Genomic DNA, 23,063 nt, shown 5'->3' on the forward strand with positions numbered 1-23,063 from the left:
CAAACGAATCAATGGACAAAGGTTTAATCTCCAATATATATAAACAGCTCATGCAGCTTAATATTAATAAAACAAACAACCCAATACAAAAATGGGCAGAAGATCTAAAGAGACGTTTCTTCAAAGAAGTCACAGAGATGGCCAAGACGCACATGAGAAGCTGCTCAACATCACTAATTATCAGAGAAATGCAAATCAAAACTACAATGAGGTAAGACCTCACACCTGTTAGAATCGGCATCATCAGATAATGTACAAACAACAAATTCTGGGGAGGGTGTGGACAAAAGGAACCCTCTTCCGCTATTGGTGGGAATGTAAATTGATACAGTCACTATGGAGAACAGTATGGAGGTTCCTTTAAAAAACTAAAAAGAGAATTACCATAGGATCCAGCAATCCCACTTCTGGGCATATACCCAGAGAAAACCATAAATCACAAAGACACATTCACCACAATGTTCATTGCAGCACTATTTACAATAGCCAGGTAATGGAAGCAACCTAAATGCCCACAGACAGACGAATGGATAAAGATGTGGTACATATATAAAATGGAATATTACTCAGCCATAAAAAGGAATGAAACTGGGTCATTTGTAGAGAAGTTGATGGATCTAGAGACTGTCATACAGAGTGAAGTAAGTCAGAAAGAGAAAAACAAATATTGTATACTAATGCCTATATGTGGAACCTAGAAAAATGGTACAGATGACCTGGTTTGCAGGGCAGAAATAGAGACACAGAGGTAGAGAACAGACGTATGGACACAAAGTGGGGGAAGCCATGGGGTGGTGGTGGTGGGATGAGTTGGGAGATTGGGATTGACCTGTATACATGTATATGCATAAAATAGATAACTAATAATAACCTACTGTATATAAACATAAACAAAATTAAATTTCAAAATTTTTAAAAATAAAATGTAAAAATAAAACAGAAAAAAAGTTCTTCCATTCACACTGATGTATATATAACAATGAATTATTTCCATGCTTATATCTATAAATACATAAAAGAGGAATAAAATCTAACTTGAACCAAAAAAGAAAAAAAAAAAAAAAACTGAACCTAACAGTTATACAGAGGAAAACACTACCAAGGCACTTGCTCCAGTGGTAAACAATTCTGAAATTGGTCAGAGGTGGGGAATCATCTCCCATACAGCCAGCAGCCCCACCCGCCCACGCAAGGAGCGTCCTTATTGCAAAGCTGGGAGACCGTGCCCAGGCCTCTGTGAGTAAACGTGAGCTGAGCCCCAGGCCAGATGCTGCTGAACTGTTCCCACCCTTCCCAGGTGAAACACCTGAATATGTACAAGGGCTTGAAAGCCTAGAGGGAGGGCCGTGGAGCCACACCAGCGACGGCACGCAGGCCAACTTGGTGCCTGCAGGTCAGCCAGGATGGTCCTGGCCACGGGCGCTCTTCTGGAAGCTTTCCATTGCCCTGCCTGTGATACCCCTCCTGTCCCGGCCCCCACTCCTTTTTTTCCTTCCTCACCTCAGCCCGGAGAGATATTCCAGTGGAAGTTATGGGTGACACATCCTCTCCTTTACAGGTGGCAGCCTGGCAACTCCTGCCGAAAGTCCAGCAGAGCCCCACTCACACCGGGCCACCCACAAAGCCGTGGACCCTCCCACCCTCCCACCAGCACAGCCCCGAGACTGCTGACGGGGCAGAGAATATGGAGTCAGGCACAGCTGCAGGGGCTATTGCTGCCTGGAGTGCTGTTTATATTGACCTCAACCCAGGCACACCTGGGGAGGGCTTGCCGGCAGGGTCAGGCTGCCCAGGGCAGCTAATCCTCAGCCCTCAGGGAATCACATTGCAGAAAATGGACCTCGCTAAGACAGAATATTCGCCAAGGGAAAAAAGGACCCAATGCCATTTGCAGCACCGTAGATGAGTCTCGAGGTAATCACGTGACTTGGAGTAAGGCAGAAAGTGAAAGACACATATCGTATCATATCACTTATAGGTGTTACCTATAAATTGATACCAGGGCAGATATTTCCACGGAGAAGGGCAATCACAGATTCATTAAAGAAACTTATGGTTCACCAAAGGAAAGGTGTGAGGATTGAATTCATTACGATATTGGGGTTAACAGACATATACAAACACAGTAGACGTATATAATCACCAAAGACCTACGGAGTACCAAGAGAAGACTACTCAACATTCTGTCATAACGTACATGGGAAAAGGATCCCAGGAAGAACAGACATATGTATATGTGTAAAAGAACCACCTCTTGCACACCTACAACAAGCTAAACGTTGTACTCAAACTTGCTGTAATAAAAAATAAAAGATTAAATTAAAAACAAGAACAAGAAGTAGTGAGACACACTTGAGGGGCTTTCTCCTGGCACATTCCGTTCTACATGCCAATCTAGAACGCGACTTCCATTGAGGCTCTGCTGCCCTAGTAACCAGATTTGGTAAGGGAGAACTGCTGCCACCTTGTGGCCGTTTCTCACAACTGCAGCTTTAATCCCAGCGCTAATGGTCAGTGGATATTCCAAATCATTACCGGCCTGTAAATGACACCTGCCCTGAAAACAAATCCTGGGGTCATATATCGACCAAAAAATTCAAAAGACGTCCATATTTCAAAACGACAGTTTCAAGAGGCATATTTCACGCACATTAGTGTTCTGCTTCTTTGGCTTTCTTTCTTTCTTTGTTAAAAAAACGGGAATGGAAAAAGGCAACCCTCAGAATGGGCGAAAACGTTCACAAACGAATCAATGGACAAAGGTTTAATCTCCAATATATATAAACAGCTCATGCAGCTTAATATTAATAAAACAAACAACCCAATACAAAAATGGGCAGAAGATCTAAAGAGACGTTCCTTCAAAGAAGTCACAGAGATGGCCAAGACGCACATGAGAAGCTGCTCAACATCACTAATCATCAGAGAAATGCAAATCAAAACTACAATGAGGTAAGACCTCACACCTGTTAGAATCGGCATCATCAGATAATGTACAAACAACAAATTCTGGGGAGGGTGTGGACAAAAGGAACCCTCTTCCGCTATTGGTGGGAATGTAAATTGATACAGTCACTATGGAGAACAGTATGGAGGTTCCTTTAAAAAACTAAAAAGAGAATTACCATAGGATCCAGCAATCCCACTTCTGGGCATATACCCAGAGAAAACCATAAATCACAAAGACACATTCACCACAATGTTCATTGCAGCACTATTTACAATAGCCAGGTAATGGAAGCAACCTAAATGCCCACAGACAGACGAATGGATAAAGATGTGGTACATATATAAAATGGAATATTACTCAGCCATAAAAAGGAATGAAACTGGGTCATTTGTAGAGAAGTTGATGGATCTAGAGACTGTCATACAGAGTGAAGTAAGTCAGAAAGAGAAAAACAAATATTGTATACTAATGCCTATATGTGGAACCTAGAAAAATGGAACAGATGAACTGGTTTGCAGGGCAGAAATAGAGACACAGAGGTAGAGAACAGACGTATGGACACAAAGTGGGGGAAGCCATGGGGTGGTGGTGGTGGGATGAGTTGGGAGATTGGGATTGACCTGTATACATGTATATGCATAAAATAGATAACTAATAATAACCTACTGTATAAAAAAATAAACAAAATTAAATTTCAAAATTTTTAAAAATAAAATGTAAAAATAAAACAGAAAAAAAGTTCTTCCATTCACACTGATGTATATATAACAATGAATTATTTCCATGCTTATATCTATAAATACATAAAAGAGGAATAAAATCTAACTTGAACCAAAAAAGAAAAAAAAAAAAAAACTGAACCTAACAGTTATACAGAGGAAAACACTACCAAGGCACTTGCTCCAGTGGTAAACAATTCTGAAATTGGTCAGAGGTGGGGAATCATCTCCCATACAGCCAGCAGCCCCACCCGCCCACGCAAGGAGCGTCCTTATTGCAAAGCTGGGAGACCGTGCCCAGGCCTCTGTGAGTAAACGTGAGCTGAGCCCCAGGCCAGATGCTGCTGAACTGTTCCCACCCTTCCCAGGTGAAACACCTGAATATGTACAAGGGCTTGAAAGCCTAGAGGGAGGGCCGTGGAGCCACACCAGCGACGGCACGCAGGCCAACTTGGTGCCTGCAGGTCAGCCAGGATGGTCCTGGCCACGGGCGCTCTTCTGGAAGCTTTCCATTGCCCTGCCTGAGATACCCCTCCTGTCCCGGCCCCCACTCCTTTTTTTCCTTCCTCACCTCAGCCCGGAGAGATATTCCAGTGGAAGTTATGGGTGACACATCCTCTCCTTTACAGGTGGCAGCCTGGCAACTCCTGCCGAAAGTCCAGCAGAGCCCCACTCACACCGGGCCACCCACAAAGCCGTGGACCCTCCCACCCTCCCACCAGCACAGCCCCGAGACTGCTGACGGGGCAGAGAATATGGAGTCAGGCACAGCTGCAGGGGCTATTGCTGCCTGGAGTGCTGTTTATATTGACCTCAACCCAGGCACACCTGGGGAGGGCTTGCCGGCAGGGTCAGGCTGCCCAGGGCAGCTAATCCTCAGCCCTCAGGGAATCACATTGCAGAAAATGGACCTCGCTAAGACAGAATATTCGCCAAGGAAAAAAAGGACCCAATGCCATTTGCAGCACCGTAGATGAGTCTCGAGGTAATCACGTGACTTGGAGTAAGTCAGAAAGTGAAAGACACATATCGTATCATATCACTTATAGGTGTTACCTATAAATTGATACCAGGGCAGATATTTCCACGGAGAAGGGCAATCACAGATTCATTAAAGAAACTTATGGTTCACCAAAGGAAAGGTGTGAGGATTGAATTCATTACGATATTGGGGTTAACAGACATATACAAACACAGTAGACGTATATAATCACCAAAGACCTACGGAGTACCAAGAGAAGACTACTCAACATTCTGTCATAACGTACATGGGAAAAGGATCCCAGGAAGAACAGACATATGTATATGTGTAAAAGAACCACCTCTTGCACACCTACAACAAGCTAAACGTTGTACTCAAACTTGCTGTAATAAAAAATAAAAGATTAAATTAAAAACAAGAACAAGAAGTAGTGAGACACACTTGAGGGGCTTTCTCCTGGCACATTCCGTTCTACATGCCAATCTAGAACGCGACTTCCATTGAGGCTCTGCTGCCCTAGTAACCAGATTTGGTAAGGGAGAACTGCTGCCACCTTGTGGCCGTTTCTCACAACTGCAGCTTTAATCCCAGCGCTAATGGTCAGTGGATATTCCAAATCATTACCGGCCTGTAAATGACACCTGCCCTGAAAACAAATCCTGGGGTCATATATCGACCAAAAAATTCTAAAGACGTCCATATTTCAAAACGACAGTTTCAAGAGGCATATTTCACGCACATTAGTGTTCTGCTTCTTTGGCTTTCTTTCTTTCTTTGTTAAAAAAACGGGAATGGAAAAAGGCAACCCTCAGAATGGGCGAAAACGTTCACAAACGAATCAATGGACAAAGGTTTAATCTCCAATATATATAAACAGCTCATGCAGCTTAATATTAATAAAACAAACAACCCAATACAAAAATGGGCAGAAGATCTAAATAGACGTTCCTTCAAAGAAGTCACAGAGATGGCCAAGACGCACATGAGAAGCTGCTCAACATCACTAATCATCAGAGAAATGCAAATCAAAACTACAATGAGGTAAGACCTCACACCTGTTAGAATCGGCATCATCAGATAATGTACAAACAACAAATTCTGGGGAGGGTGTGGACAAAAGGAACCCTCTTCCGCTATTGGTGGGAATGTAAATTGATACAGTCACTATGGAGAACAGTATGGAGGTTCCTTTAAAAAACTAAAAAGAGAATTACCATAGGATCCAGCAATCCCACTTCTGGGCATATACCCAGAGAAAACCATAAATCACAAAGACACATTCACCACAATGTTCATTGCAGCACTATTTACAATAGCCAGGTAATGGAAGCAACCTAAATGCCCACAGACAGACGAATGGATAAAGATGTGGTACATATATAAAATGGAATATTACTCAGCCATAAAAAGGAATGAAACTGGGTCATTTGTAGAGAAGTTGATGGATCTAGAGACTGTCATACAGAGTGAAGTAAGTCAGAAAGAGAAAAACAAATATTGTATACTAATGCCTATATGTGGAACCTAGAAAAATGGTACAGATGACCTGGTTTGCAGGGCAGAAATAGAGACACAGAGGTAGAGAACAGACGTATGGACACAAAGTGGGGGAAGCCATGGGGTGGTGGTGGTGGGATGAGTTGGGAGATTGGGATTGACCTGTATACATGTATATGCATAAAATAGATAACTAATAATAACCTACTGTATAAAAAAATAAACAAAATTAAATTTCAAAATTTTTAAAAATAAAATGTAAAAATAAAACAGAAAAAAAGTTCTTCCATTCACACTGATGTATATATAACAATGAATTATTTCCATGCTTATATCTATAAATACATAAAAGAGGAATAAAATCTAACTTGAACCAAAAAAGAAAAAAAAAAAAAAAACTGAACCTAACAGTTATACAGAGGAAAACACTACCAAGGCACTTGCTCCAGTGGTAAACAATTCTGAAATTGGTCAGAGGTGGGGAATCATCTCCCATACAGCCAGCAGCCCCACCCGCCCACGCAAGGAGCGTCCTTATTGCAAAGCTGGGAGACCGTGCCCAGGCCTCTGTGAGTAAACGTGAGCTGAGCCCCAGGCCAGATGCTGCTGAACTGTTCCCACCCTTCCCAGGTGAAACACCTGAATATGTACAAGGGCTTGAAAGCCTAGAGGGAGGGCCGTGGAGCCACACCAGCGACGGCACGCAGGCCAACTTGGTGCCTGCAGGTCAGCCAGGATGGTCCTGGCCACGGGCGCTCTTCTGGAAGCTTTCCATTGCCCTGCCTGTGATACCCCTCCTGTCCCGGCCCCCACTCCTTTTTTTCCTTCCTCACCTCAGCCCGGAGAGATATTCCAGTGGAAGTTATGGGTGACACATCCTCTCCTTTACAGGTGGCAGCCTGGCAACTCCTGCCGAAAGTCCAGCAGAGCCCCACTCACACCGGGCCACCCACAAAGCCGTGGACCCTCCCACCCTCCCACCAGCACAGCCCCGAGACTGCTGACGGGGCAGAGAATATGGAGTCAGGCACAGCTGCAGGGGCTATTGCTGCCTGGAGTGCTGTTTATATTGACCTCAACCCAGGCACACCTGGGGAGGGCTTGCCGGCAGGGTCAGGCTGCCCAGGGCAGCTAATCCTCAGCCCTCAGGGAATCACATTGCAGAAAATGGACCTCGCTAAGACAGAATATTCGCCAAGGGAAAAAAGGACCCAATGCCATTTGCAGCACCGTAGATGAGTCTCGAGGTAATCACGTGACTTGGAGTAAGGCAGAAAGTGAAAGACACATATCGTATCATATCACTTATAGGTGTTACCTATAAATTGATACCAGGGCAGATATTTCCACGGAGAAGGGCAATCACAGATTCATTAAAGAAACTTATGGTTCACCAAAGGAAAGGTGTGAGGATTGAATTCATTACGATATTGGGGTTAACAGACATATACAAACACAGTAGACGTATATAATCACCAAAGACCTACGGAGTACCAAGAGAAGACTACTCAACATTCTGTCATAACGTACATGGGAAAAGGATCCCAGGAAGAACAGACATATGTATATGTGTAAAAGAACCACCTCTTGCACACCTACAACAAGCTAAACGTTGTACTCAAACTTGCTGTAATAAAAAATAAAAGATTAAATTAAAAACAAGAACAAGAAGTAGTGAGACACACTTGAGGGGCTTTCTCCTGGCACATTCCGTTCTACATGCCAATCTAGAACGCGACTTCCATTGAGGCTCTGCTGCCCTAGTAACCAGATTTGGTAAGGGAGAACTGCTGCCACCTTGTGGCCGTTTCTCACAACTGCAGCTTTAATCCCAGCGCTAATGGTCAGTGGATATTCCAAATCATTACCGGCCTGTAAATGACACCTGCCCTGAAAACAAATCCTGGGGTCATATATCGACCAAAAAATTCTAAAGACGTCCATATTTCAAAACGACAGTTTCAAGAGGCATATTTCACGCACATTAGTGTTCTGCTTCTTTGGCTTTCTTTCTTTCTTTGTTAAAAAAACGGGAATGGAAAAAGGCAACCCTCAGAATGGGCGAAAACGTTCACAAACGAATCAATGGACAAAGGTTTAATCTCCAATATATATAAACAGCTCATGCAGCTTAATATTAATAAAACAAACAACCCAATACAAAAATGGGCAGAAGATCTAAATAGACGTTCCTTCAAAGAAGTCACAGAGATGGCCAAGACGCACATGAGAAGCTGCTCAACATCACTAATCATCAGAGAAATGCAAATCAAAACTACAATGAGGTAAGACCTCACACCTGTTAGAATCGGCATCATCAGATAATGTACAAACAACAAATTCTGGGGAGGGTGTGGACAAAAGGAACCCTCTTCCGCTATTGGTGGGAATGTAAATTGATACAGTCACTATGGAGAACAGTATGGAGGTTCCTTTAAAAAACTAAAAAGAGAATTACCATAGGATCCAGCAATCCCACTTCTGGGCATATACCCAGAGAAAACCATAAATCACAAAGACACATTCACCACAATGTTCATTGCAGCACTATTTACAATAGCCAGGTAATGGAAGCAACCTAAATGCCCACAGACAGACGAATGGATAAAGATGTGGTACATATATAAAATGGAATATTACTCAGCCATAAAAAGGAATGAAACTGGGTCATTTGTAGAGAAGTTGATGGATCTAGAGACTGTCATACAGAGTGAAGTAAGTCAGAAAGAGAAAAACAAATATTGTATACTAATGCCTATATGTGGAACCTAGAAAAATGGAACAGATGAACTGGTTTGCAGGGCAGAAATAGAGACACAGAGGTAGAGAACAGACGTATGGACACAAAGTGGGGGAAGCCATGGGGTGGTGGTGGTGGGATGAGTTGGGAGATTGGGATTGACCTGTATACATGTATATGCATAAAATAGATAACTAATAATAACCTACTGTATAAAAAAATAAACAAAATTAAATTTCAAAATTTTTAAAAATAAAATGTAAAAATAAAACAGAAAAAAAGTTCTTCCATTCACACTGATGTATATATAACAATGAATTATTTCCATGCTTATATCTATAAATACATAAAAGAGGAATAAAATCTAACTTGAACCAAAAAAGAAAAAAAAAAAAAACTGAACCTAACAGTTATACAGAGGAAAACACTACCAAGGCACTTGCTCCAGTGGTAAACAATTCTGAAATTGGTCAGAGGTGGGGAATCATCTCCCATACAGCCAGCAGCCCCACCCGCCCACGCAAGGAGCGTCCTTATTGCAAAGCTGGGAGACCGTGCCCAGGCCTCTGTGAGTAAACGTGAGCTGAGCCCCAGGCCAGATGCTGCTGAACTGTTCCCACCCTTCCCAGGTGAAACACCTGAATATGTACAAGGGCTTGAAAGCCTAGAGGGAGGGCCGTGGAGCCACACCAGCGACGGCACGCAGGCCAACTTGGTGCCTGCAGGTCAGCCAGGATGGTCCTGGCCACGGGCGCTCTTCTGGAAGCTTTCCATTGCCCTGCCTGAGATACCCCTCCTGTCCCGGCCCCCACTCCTTTTTTTCCTTCCTCACCTCAGCCCGGAGAGATATTCCAGTGGAAGTTATGGGTGACACATCCTCTCCTTTACAGGTGGCAGCCTGGCAACTCCTGCCGAAAGTCCAGCAGAGCCCCACTCACACCGGGCCACCCACAAAGCCGTGGACCCTCCCACCCTCCCACCAGCACAGCCCCGAGACTGCTGACGGGGCAGAGAATATGGAGTCAGGCACAGCTGCAGGGGCTATTGCTGCCTGGAGTGCTGTTTATATTGACCTCAACCCAGGCACACCTGGGGAGGGCTTGCCGGCAGGGTCAGGCTGCCCAGGGCAGCTAATCCTCAGCCCTCAGGGAATCACATTGCAGAAAATGGACCTCGCTAAGACAGAATATTCGCCAAGGAAAAAAAGGACCCAATGCCATTTGCAGCACCGTAGATGAGTCTCGAGGTAATCACGTGACTTGGAGTAAGTCAGAAAGTGAAAGACACATATCGTATCATATCACTTATAGGTGTTACCTATAAATTGATACCAGGGCAGATATTTCCACGGAGAAGGGCAATCACAGATTCATTAAAGAAACTTATGGTTCACCAAAGGAAAGGTGTGAGGATTGAATTCATTACGATATTGGGGTTAACAGACATATACAAACACAGTAGACGTATATAATCACCAAAGACCTACGGAGTACCAAGAGAAGACTACTCAACATTCTGTCATAACGTACATGGGAAAAGGATCCCAGGAAGAACAGACATATGTATATGTGTAAAAGAACCACCTCTTGCACACCTACAACAAGCTAAACGTTGTACTCAAACTTGCTGTAATAAAAAATAAAAGATTAAATTAAAAACAAGAACAAGAAGTAGTGAGACACACTTGAGGGGCTTTCTCCTGGCACATTCCGTTCTACATGCCAATCTAGAACGCGACTTCCATTGAGGCTCTGCTGCCCTAGTAACCAGATTTGGTAAGGGAGAACTGCTGCCACCTTGTGGCCGTTTCTCACAACTGCAGCTTTAATCCCAGCGCTAATGGTCAGTGGATATTCCAAATCATTACCGGCCTGTAAATGACACCTGCCCTGAAAACAAATCCTGGGGTCATATATCGACCAAAAAATTCAAAAGACGTCCATATTTCAAAACGACAGTTTCAAGAGGCATATTTCACGCACATTAGTGTTCTGCTTCTTTTGCTTTCTTTCTTTCTTTGTTAAAAAAACGGGAATGGAAAAAGGCAACCCTCAGAATGGGCGAAAACGTTCACAAACGAATCAATGGACAAAGGTTTAATCTCCAATATATATAAACAGCTCATGCAGCTTAATATTAATAAAACAAACAACCCAATACAAAAATGGGCAGAAGATCTAAAGAGACGTTTCTTCAAAGAAGTCACAGAGATGGCCAAGACGCACATGAGAAGCTGCTCAACATCACTAATTATCAGAGAAATGCAAATCAAAACTACAATGAGGTAAGACCTCACACCTGTTAGAATCGGCATCATCAGATAATGTACAAACAACAAATTCTGGGGAGGGTGTGGACAAAAGGAACCCTCTTCCGCTATTGGTGGGAATGTAAATTGATACAGTCACTATGGAGAACAGTATGGAGGTTCCTTTAAAAAACTAAAAAGAGAATTACCATAGGATCCAGCAATCCCACTTCTGGGCATATACCCAGAGAAAACCATAAATCACAAAGACACATTCACCACAATGTTCATTGCAGCACTATTTACAATAGCCAGGTAATGGAAGCAACCTAAATGCCCACAGACAGACGAATGGATAAAGATGTGGTACATATATAAAATGGAATATTACTCAGCCATAAAAAGGAATGAAACTGGGTCATTTGTAGAGAAGTTGATGGATCTAGAGACTGTCATACAGAGTGAAGTAAGTCAGAAAGAGAAAAACAAATATTGTATACTAAGGCCTATATGTGGAACCTAGAAAAATGGTACAGATGAACTGGTTTGCAGGGCAGAAATAGAGACACAGAGGTAGAGAACAGACGTATGGACACAAAGTGGGGGAAGCCATGGGGTGGTGGTGGTGGGATGAGTTGGGAGATTGGGATTGACCTGTATACATGTATATGCATAAAATAGATAACTAATAATAACCTACTGTATAAAAAAATAAACAAAATTAAATTTCAAAATTTTTAAAAATAAAATGTAAAAATAAAACAGAAAAAAAGTTCTTCCATTCACACTGATGTATATATAACAATGAATTATTTCCATGCTTATATCTATAAATACATAAAAGAGGAATAAAATCTAACTTGAACCAAAAAAGAAAAAAAAAAAAACCGAACCTAACAGTTATACAGAGGAAAACACTACCAAGGCACTTGCTCCAGTGGTAAACAATTCTGAAATTGGTCAGAGGTGGGGAATCATCTCCCATACAGCCAGCAGCCCCACCCGCCCACGCAAGGAGCGTCCTTATTGCAAAGCTGGGAGACCGTGCCCAGGCCTCTGTGAGTAAACGTGAGCTGAGCCCCAGGCCAGATGCTGCTGAACTGTTCCCACCCTTCCCAGGTGAAACACCTGAATATGTACAAGGGCTTGAAAGCCTAGAGGGAGGGCCGTGGAGCCACACCAGCGACGGCACGCAGGCCAACTTGGTGCCTGCAGGTCAGCCAGGATGGTCCTGGCCACGGGCGCTCTTCTGGAAGCTTTCCATTGCCCTGCCTGAGATACCCCTCCTGTCCCGGCCCCCACTCCTTTTTTTCCTTCCTCACCTCAGCCCGGAGAGATATTCCAGTGGAAGTTATGGGTGACACATCCTCTCCTTTACAGGTGGCAGCCTGGCAACTCCTGCCGAAAGTCCAGCAGAGCCCCACTCACACCGGGCCACCCACAAAGCCGTGGACCCTCCCACCCTCCCACCAGCACAGCCCCGAGACTGCTGACGGGGCAGAGAATATGGAGTCAGGCACAGCTGCAGGGGCTATTGCTGCCTGGAGTGCTGTTTATATTGACCTCAACCCAGGCACACCTGGGGAGGGCTTGCCGGCAGGGTCAGGATGCCCAGGGCAGCTAATCCTCAGCCCTCAGGGAATCACATTGCAGAAAATGGACCTCGCTAAGACAGAATATTCGCCAAGGGAAAAAAGGACACAATGCCATTTGCAGCACCGTAGATGAGTCTCGAGGTAATCACGTGACTTGGAGTAAGTCAGAAAGTGAAAGACACATATCGTATCATATCACTTATAGGTGTTACCTATAAATTGATACCAGGGCAGATATTTCCACGGAGAAGGGCAATCACAGATTCATTAAAGAAACTTATGGTTCACCAAAGGAAAGGTGTGAGGATTGAATTCATTACGATATTGGGGTTAACAGACATATACAAACACAGTAGACGTATATAATCACCAAAGGCCTACGGAGTACCAAGAGAAGACTACTCAACATTCTGTCATAACGTACATGGGAAAAGGATCCCAGGAAGAACAGACATATGTATATGTGTAAAAGAACCACCTCTTGCACACCTACAACAAGCTAAACGTTGTACTCAAACTTGCTGTAATAAAAAATAAAAGATTAAATTAAAAACAAGAACAAGAAGTAGTGAGACACACTTGAGGGGCTTTCTCCTGGCACATTCCGTTCTACATGCCAATCTAGAACGCGACTTCCATTGAGGCTCTGCTGCCCTAGTAACCAGATTTGGTAAGGGAGAACTGCTGCCACCTTGTGGCCGTTTCTCACAACTGCAGCTTTAATCCCAGCGCTAATGGTCAGTGGATATTCCAAATCATTACCGGCCTATAAATGACACCTGCCCTGAAAACAAATCCTGGGGTCATATATCGACCAAAAAATTCAAAAGACGTCCATATTTCAAAACGACAGTTTCAAGAGGCATATTTCACGCACATTAGTGTTCTGCTTCTTTGGCTTTCTTTCTTTCTTTGTTAAAAAAACGGGAATGGAAGAAGGCAACCCTCAGAATGGGCGAAAACGTTCACAAACGAATCAATGGACAAAGGTTTAATCTCCAATATATATAAACAGCTCATGCAGCTTAATATTAATAAAACAAACAACCCAATACAAAAATGGGCAGAAGATCTAAAGAGACGTTTCTTCAAAGAAGTCACAGAGATGGCCAAGACGCACATGAGAAGCTGCTCAACATCACTAATTATCAGAGAAATGCAAATCAAAACTACAATGAGGTAAGACCTCACACCTGTTAGAATCGGCATCATCAGATAATGTACAAACAACAAATTCTGGGGAGGGTGTGGACAAAAGGAACCCTCTTCCGCTATTGGTGGGAATGTAAATTGATACAGTCACTATGGAGAACAGTATGGAGGTTCCTTTAAAAAACTAAAAAGAGAATTACCATAGGATCCAGCAATCCCACTTCTGGGCATATACCCAGAGAAAACCATAAATCACAAAGACACATTCACCACAATGTTCATTGCAGCACTATTTACAATAGCCAGGTAATGGAAGCAACCTAAATGCCCACAGACAGACGAATGGATAAAGATGTGGTACATATATAAAATGGAATATTACTCAGCCATAAAAAGGAATGAAACTGGGTCATTTGTAGAGAAGTTGATGGATCTAGAGACTGTCATACAGAGTGAAGTAAGTCAGAAAGAGAAAAACAAATATTGTATACTAATGCCTATATGTGGAACCTAGAAAAATGGTACAGATGAACTGGTTTGCAGGGCAGAAATAGAGACACAGAGGTAGAGAACAGACGTATGGACACAAAGTGGGGGAAGCCATGGGGTGGTGGTGGTGGGATGAGTTGGGAGATTGGGATTGACCTGTATACATGTATATGCATAAAATAGATAACTAATAATAACCTACTGTATATAAACATAAACAAAATTAAATTTCAAAATTTTTAAAAATAAAATGTAAAAATAAAACAGAAAAAAAGTTCTTCCATTCACACTGATGTATATATAACAATGAATTATTTCCATGCTTATATCTATAAATACATAAAAGAGGAATAAAATCTAACTTGAACCAAAAAAGAAAAAAAAAAAACTGAACCTAACAGTTATACAGAGGAAAACACTACCAAGGCACTTGCTCCAGTGGTAAACAATTCTGAAATTGGTCAGAGGTGGGGAATCATCTCCCATACAGCCAGCAGCCCCACCCGCCCACGCAAGGAGCGTCCTTATTGCAAAGCTGGGAGACCGTGCCCAGGCCTCTGTGAGTAAAGGTGAGCTGAGCCCCAGGCCAGATGCTGCTGAACTGTTCCCACCCTTCCCAGGTGAAACACCTGAATATGTACAAGGGCTTGAAAGCCTAGAGGGAGGGCCGTGGAGCCACACCAGCGACGGCACGCAGGCCAACTTGGTGCCTGCAGGTCAGCCAGGATGGTCCTGGCCACGGGCGCTCTTCTGGAAGCTTTCCATTGCCCTGCCTGAGATACCCCTCCTGTCCCGGCCCCCACTCCTTTTTTTCCTTCCTCACCTCAGCCCGGAGAGATATTCCAGTGGAAGTTATGGGTGACACATCCTCTCCTTTACAGGTGGCAGCCTGGCAACTCCTGCCGAAAGTCCAGCAGAGCCCCACTCACACCGGGCCACCCACAAAGCCGTGGACCCTCCCACCCTCCCACCAGCACAGCCCCGAGACTGCTGACGGGGCAGAGAATATGGAGTCAGGCACAGCTGCAGGGGCTATTGCTGCCTGGAGTGCTGTTTATATTGACCTCAACCCAGGCACACCTGGGGAGGGCTTGCCGGCAGGGTCAGGATGCCCAGGGCAGCTAATCCTCAGCCCTCAGGGAATCACATTGCAGAAAATGGACCTCGCTAAGACAGAATATTCGCCAAGGGAAAAAAGGACACAATGCCATTTGCAGCACCGTAGATGAGTCTCGAGGTAATCACGTGACTTGGAGTAAGGCAGAAAGTGAAAGACACATATCGTATCATATCACTTATAGGTGTTACCTATAAATTGATACCAGGGCAGATATTTCCACGGAGAAGGGCAATCACAGATTCATTAAAGAAACTTATGGTTCACCAAAGGAAAGGTGTGAGGATTGAATTCATTACGATATTGGGGTTAACAGACATATACAAACACAGTAGACGTATATAATCACCAAAGGCCTACGGAGTACCAAGAGAAGACTACTCAACATTCTGTCATAACGTACATGGGAAAAGGATCCCAGGAAGAACAGACATATGTATATGTGTAAAAGAACCACCTCTTGCACACCTACAACAAGCTAAACGTTGTACTCAAACTTGCTGTAATAAAAAATAAAAGATTAAATTAAAAACAAGAACAAGAAGTAGTGAGACACACTTGAGGGGCTTTCTCCTGGCACATTCCGTTCTACATGCCAATCTAGAACGCGACTTCCATTGAGGCTCTGCTGCCCTAGTAACCAGATTTGGTAAGGGAGAACTGCTGCCACCTTGTGGCCGTTTCTCACAACTGCAGCTTTAATCCCAGCGCTAATGGTCAGTGGATATTCCAAATCATTACCGGCCTATAAATGACACCTGCCCTGAAAACAAATCCTGGGGTCATATATCGACCAAAAAATTCAAAAGACGTCCATATTTCAAAACGACAGTTTCAAGAGGCATATTTCACGCACATTAGTGTTCTGCTTCTTTGGCTTTCTTTCTTTCTTTGTTAAAAAAACGGGAATGGAAGAAGGCAACCCTCAGAATGGGCGAAAACGTTCACAAACGAATCAATGGACAAAGGTTTAATCTCCAATATATATAAACAGCTCATGCAGCTTAATATTAATAAAACAAACAACCCAATACAAAAATGGGCAGAAGATCTAAAGAGACGTTTCTTCAAAGAAGTCACAGAGATGGCCAAGACGCACATGAGAAGCTGCTCAACATCACTAATTATCAGAGAAATGCAAATCAAAACTACAATGAGGTAAGACCTCACACCTGTTAGAATCGGCATCATCAGATAATGTACAAACAACAAATTCTGGGGAGGGTGTGGACAAAAGGAACCCTCTTCCGCTATTGGTGGGAATGTAAATTGATACAGTCACTATGGAGAACAGTATGGAGGTTCCTTTAAAAAACTAAAAAGAGAATTACCATAGGATCCAGCAATCCCACTTCTGGGCATATACCCAGAGAAAACCATAAATCACAAAGACACATTCACCACAATGTTCATTGCAGCACTATTTACAATAGCCAGGTAATGGAAGCAACCTAAATGCCCACAGACAGACGAATGGATAAAGATGTGGTACATATATAAAATGGAATATTACTCAGCCATAAAAAGGAATGAAACTGGGTCATTTGTAGAGAAGTTGATGGATCTAGAGACTGTCATACAGAGTGAAGTAAGTCAGAAAGAGAAAAACAAATATTGTATACTAAGGCCTATATGTGGAACCTAGAAAAATGGTACAGATGAACTGGTTTGCAGGGCAGAAATAGAGACACAGAGGTAGAGAACAGACGTATGGACACAAAGTGGGGGAAGCCATGGGGTGGTGGTGGTGGGATGAGTTGGGAGATTGGGATTGACCTGTATACATGTATATGCATAAAATAGATAACTAATAATAACCTACTGTATATAAACATAAACAAAATTAAATTTCAAAATTTTTAAAAATAAAATGTAAAAATAAAACAGAAAAAAAGTTCTTCCATTCACACTGATGTATATATAACAATGAATTATTTCCATGCTTATATCTATAAATACATAAAAGAGGAATAAAATCTAACTTGAACCAAAAAAGAAAAAAAAAAAACTGAACCTAACAGTTATACAGAGGAAAACACTACCAAGGCACTTGCTCCAGTGGTAAACAATTCTGAAATTGGTCAGAGGTGGGGAATCATCTCCCATACAGCCAGCAGCCCCACCCGCCCACGCAAGGAGCGTCCTTATTGCAAAGCTGGGAGACCGTGCCCAGGCCTCTGTGAGTAAAGGTGAGCTGAGCCCCAGGCCAGATGCTGCTGAACTGTTCCCACCCTTCCCAGGTGAAACACCTGAATATGTACAAGGGCTTGAAAGCCTAGAGGGAGGGCCGTGGAGCCACACCAGCGACGGCACGCAGGCCAACTTGGTGCCTGCAGGTCAGCCAGGATGGTCCTGGCCACGGGCGCTCTTCTGGAAGCTTTCCATTGCCCTGCCTGAGATACCCCTCCTGTCCCGGCCCCCACTCCTTTTTTTCCTTCCTCACCTCAGCCCGGAGAGATATTCCAGTGGAAGTTATGGGTGACACATCCTCTCCTTTACAGGTGGCAGCCTGGCAACTCCTGCCGAAAGTCCAGCAGAGCCCCACTCACACCGGGCCACCCACAAAGCCGTGGACCCTCCCACCCTCCCACCAGCACAGCCCCGAGACTGCTGACGGGGCAGAGAATATGGAGTCAGGCACAGCTGCAGGGGCTATTGCTGCCTGGAGTGCTGTTTATATTGACCTCAACCCAGGCACACCTGGGGAGGGCTTGCCGGCAGGGTCAGGATGCCCAGGGCAGCTAATCCTCAGCCCTCAGGGAATCACATTGCAGAAAATGGACCTCGCTAAGACAGAATATTCGCCAAGGAAAAAAAGGACCCAATGCCATTTGCAGCACCGTAGATGAGTCTCGAGGTAATCACGTGACTTGGAGTAAGTCAGAAAGTGAAAGACACATATCGTATCATATCACTTATAGGTGTTACCTATAAATTGATACCAGGGCAGATATTTCCACGGAGAAGGGCAATCACAGATTCATTAAAGAAACTTATGGTTCACCAAAGGAAAGGTGTGAGGATTGAATTCATTACGATATTGGGGTTAACAGACATATACAAACACAGTAGACGTATATAATCACCAAAGGCCTACGGAGTACCAAGAGAAGACTACTCAACATTCTGTCATAACGTACATGGGAAAAGGATCCCAGGAAGAACAGACATATGTATATGTGTAAAAGAACCACCTCTTGCACACCTACAACAAGCTAAACGTTGTACTCAAACTTGCTGTAATAAAAAATAAAAGATTAAATTAAAAACAAGAACAAGAAGTAGTGAGACACACTTGAGGGGCTTTCTCCTGGCACATTCCGTTCTACATGCCAATCTAGAACGCGACTTCCATTGAGGCTCTGCTGCCCTAGTAACCAGATTTGGTAAGGGAGAACTGCTGCCACCTTGTGGCCGTTTCTCACAACTGCAGCTTTAATCCCAGCGCTAATGGTCAGTGGATATTCCAAATCATTACCGGCCTGTAAATGACACCTGCCCTGAAAACAAATCCTGGGGTCATATATCGACCAAAAAATTCAAAAGACGTCCATATTTCAAAACGACAGTTTCAAGAGGCATATTTCACGCACATTAGTGTTCTGCTTCTTTTGCTTTCTTTCTTTCTTTGTTATAAAAACGGGAATGGAAGAAGGCAACCCTCAGAATGGGCGAAAACGTTCACAAACGAATCAATGGACAAAGGTTTAATCTCCAATATATATAAACAGCTCATGCAGCTTAATATTAATAAAACAAACAACCCAATACAAAAATGGGCAGAAGATCTAAAGAGACGTTTCTTCAAAGAAGACACAGAGATGGCCAAGACACACATGAGAAGCTGCTCAACATCACTAATTATTAGAGAAATGCAAATCAAAACTACAATGAGGTAAGACCTCACACCTGTTAGAATCGGCATCATCAGATAATGTACAAACAACAAATTCTGGGGAGGGTGTGGACAAAAGGAACCCTCTTCCGCTATTGGTGGGAATGTAAATTGATACAGTCACTATGGAGAACAGTATGGAGGTTCCTTTAAAAAACTAAAAAGAGAATTACCATAGGATCCAGCAATCCCACTTCTGGGCATATACCCAGAGAAAACCATAAATCACAAAGACACATTCACCACAATGTTCATTGCAGCACTATTTACAATAGCCAGGTAATGGAAGCAACCTAAATGCCCACAGACAGACGAATGGATAAAGATGTGGTACATATATAAAATGGAATATTACTCAGCCATATAAAGGAATGAAACTGGGTCATTTGTAGAGAAGTTGATGGATCTAGAGACTGTCATACAGAGTGAAGTAAGTCAGAAAGAGAAAAACAAATATTGTATACTAATGCCTATATGTGGAACCTAGAAAAATGGTACAGATGAACTGGTTTGCAGGGCAGAAATAGAGACACAGAGGTAGAGAACAGACGTATGGACACAAAGTGGGGGAAGCCATGGGGTGGTGGTGGTGGGATGAGTTGGGACATTGGGATTGACCTGTATACATGTATATGCATAAAATAGATAACTAATAATAACCTACTGTATATAAACATAAACAAAATTAAATTTCAAAATTTTTAAAAATAAAATGTAAAAATAAAACAGAAAAAAAGTTCTTCCATTCACACTGATGTATATATAACAATGAATTATTTCCATGCTTATATCTATAAATACATAAAAGAGGAATAAAATCTAACTTGAACCAAAAAAGAAAAAAAAAAAAAACTGAACCTAACAGTTATACAGAGGAAAACACTACCAAGGCACTTGCTCCAGTGGTAAACAATTCTGAAATTGGTCAGAGGTGGGGAATCATCTCCCATACAGCCAGCAGCCCCACCCGCCCACGCAAGGAGCGTCCTTATTGCAAAGCTGGGAGACCGTGCCCAGGCCTCTGTGAGTAAACGTGAGCTGAGCCCCAGGCCAGATGCTGCTGAACTGTTCCCACCCTTCCCAGGTGAAACACCTGAATATGTACAAGGGCTTGAAAGCCTAGAGGGAGGGCCGTGGAGCCACACCAGCGACGGCACGCAGGCCAACTTGGTGCCTGCAGGTCAGCCAGGATGGTCCTGGCCACGGGCGCTCTTCTGGAAGCTTTCCATTGCCCTGCCTGAGATACCCCTCCTGTCCCGGCGCCCACTCCTTTTTTTCCTTCCTCACCTCAGCCCGGAGAGATATTGCAGTGGAAGTTATGGGTGACACATCCTCTTCCTTACAGGTGGCAGCCTGGCAACTCCTGCCGAAAGTCCAGCACAGCCCCACCCACACCGGGCCACCCACAAAGCCGTGGACCCTCCCACCCTCCTACCAGCACAGCCCCGAGACTGCTGACGGGGCAGAGAATATGGAGTCAGGCACAGCTGCAGGGGCTATTGCTGCCTGGAGTGCTGTTTATATTGACCTCAACCCAGGCACACCTGCGGAGGGCTTGCCGGCAGGGTCAGGCTGCCCAGGGCAGCTAATCCTCAGCCCTCAGGGAATCACATTGCAGAAAATGGACCTCGCTAAGACAGAATATTCGCCAAGGAAAAAAAGGACACAATGCCATTCGCAGCACCGTAGATGAGTCTCGAGGTAATCACGTGACTTGGAGTAAGTCAGAAAGTGAAAGACACATATCGTATCATATCACTTATAGGTGTTACCTATAAATTGATACCAGGGCAGATATTTCCACGGAGAAGGGCAATCACAGATTCATTAAAGAAACTTATGGTTCACCAAAGGAAAGGTGTGAGGATTGAATTCATTACGATATTGGTGTTAACAGACATATACAAACACAGTAGACGTATATAATCACCAAAGACCTACGGAGTACCAAGAGAAGACTACTCAACATTCTGTCATAACGTACATGGGAAAAGGATCCCAGGAAGAACAGACATATGTATATGTGTAAAAGAACCACCTCTTGCACACCTACAACAAGCTAAACGTTGTACTCAAACTTGCTGTAATAAAAAATAAAAGATTAAATTAAAAACAAGAACAAGAAGTAGTGAGACACACTTGAGGGGCTTTCTCCTGGCACATTCCGTTCTACATTCCAATCTAGAACGCGACTTCCATTGAGGCTCTGCTGCCCTAGTAACCAGATTTGGTAAGGGAGAACTGCTGCCACCTTGTGGCCGTTTCTCACAACTGCAGCTTTAATCCCAGCACTAATGGTCAGTGTATATTCCAAATCATTACCGGCCTGTAAATGACACCTGCCCTGAAAACAAATCCTGGGGTCATATATCGACCAAAAAATTCAAAAGACGTCCATATTTCAAAACGACAGTTTCAAGAGGCATATTTCACGCACATTAGTGTTCTGCTTCTTTTGCTTTCTTTCTTTCTTTGATAAAAAAACGGGAATGGAAAAAGGCAACCCTCAGAATGGGCGAAAACGTTCACAAACGAATCAATGGACAAAGGTTTAATCTCCAATATATATAAACAGCTCATGCAGCTTAATATTAATAAAACAAACAACCCAATACAAAAATGGGCAGAAGATCTAAAGAGACGTTTCTTCAAAGAAGTCACAGAGATGGCCAAGACGCACATGAGAAGCTGCTCAACATCACTAATTATTAGAGAAATGCAAATCAAAACTACAATGAGGTAAGACCTCACACCTGTTAGAATCGGCATCATCAGATAATGTACAAACAACAAATTCTGGGGAGGGTGTGGACAAAAGGAACCCTCTTCCGCTATTGGTGGGAATGTAAATTGATACAGTCACTATGGAGAACAGTATGGAGGTTCCTTTAAAAAACTAAAAAGAGAATTACCATAGGATCCAGCAATCCCACTTCTGGGCATATACCCAGAGAAAACCATAAATCACAAAGACACATTCACCACAATGTTCATTGCAGCACTATTTACAATAGCCAGGTAATGGAAGCAACCTAAATGCCCACAGACAGATGAATGGATAAAGATGTGGTACATATATAAAATGGAATATTACTCAGCCATAAAAAGGAATGAAACTGGGTCATTTGTAGAGAAGTTGATGGATCTAGAGACTGTCATACAGAGTGAAGTAAGTCAGAAAGAGAAAAACAAATATTGTATACTAATGCCTATATGTGGAACCTAGAAAAATGGTACAGATGAACTGGTTTGCAGGGCAGAAATGGAGACACAGAGGTAGAGAACAGACGTATGGACACAAAGTGGGGGAAGCCATGGGGTGGTGGTGGTGGGATGAGTTGGGAGATTGGGATTGACCTGTATACATGTATAGGCATAAAATAGATAACTAATAATAACCTACTGTATAAATAAATAAACAAAATTAAATTTCAAAATTTTTAAAAATAAAATGTAAAAATAAAACAGAAAAAATGTTCTTCCATTCACACTGATGTATATATAACAATGAATTATTTCCATGCTTATATCTATAAATACATAAAAGAGGAATAAAATCTAACTTGAACCAAAAAAGAAAAAAAAAAAAAACTGAACCTAACAGTTATACAGAGGAAAACACTACCAAGGCACTTGCTCCAGTGGTAAACAATTCTGAAATTGGTCAGAGGTGGGGAAT

This window comes from Mesoplodon bidens (genome assembly GCF_964165515.1).
Source record: "Mesoplodon bidens genome assembly, contig: HAP1_SCAFFOLD_97, whole genome shotgun sequence".
Lineage (NCBI taxonomy): Eukaryota > Metazoa > Chordata > Mammalia > Artiodactyla > Ziphiidae > Mesoplodon > Mesoplodon bidens.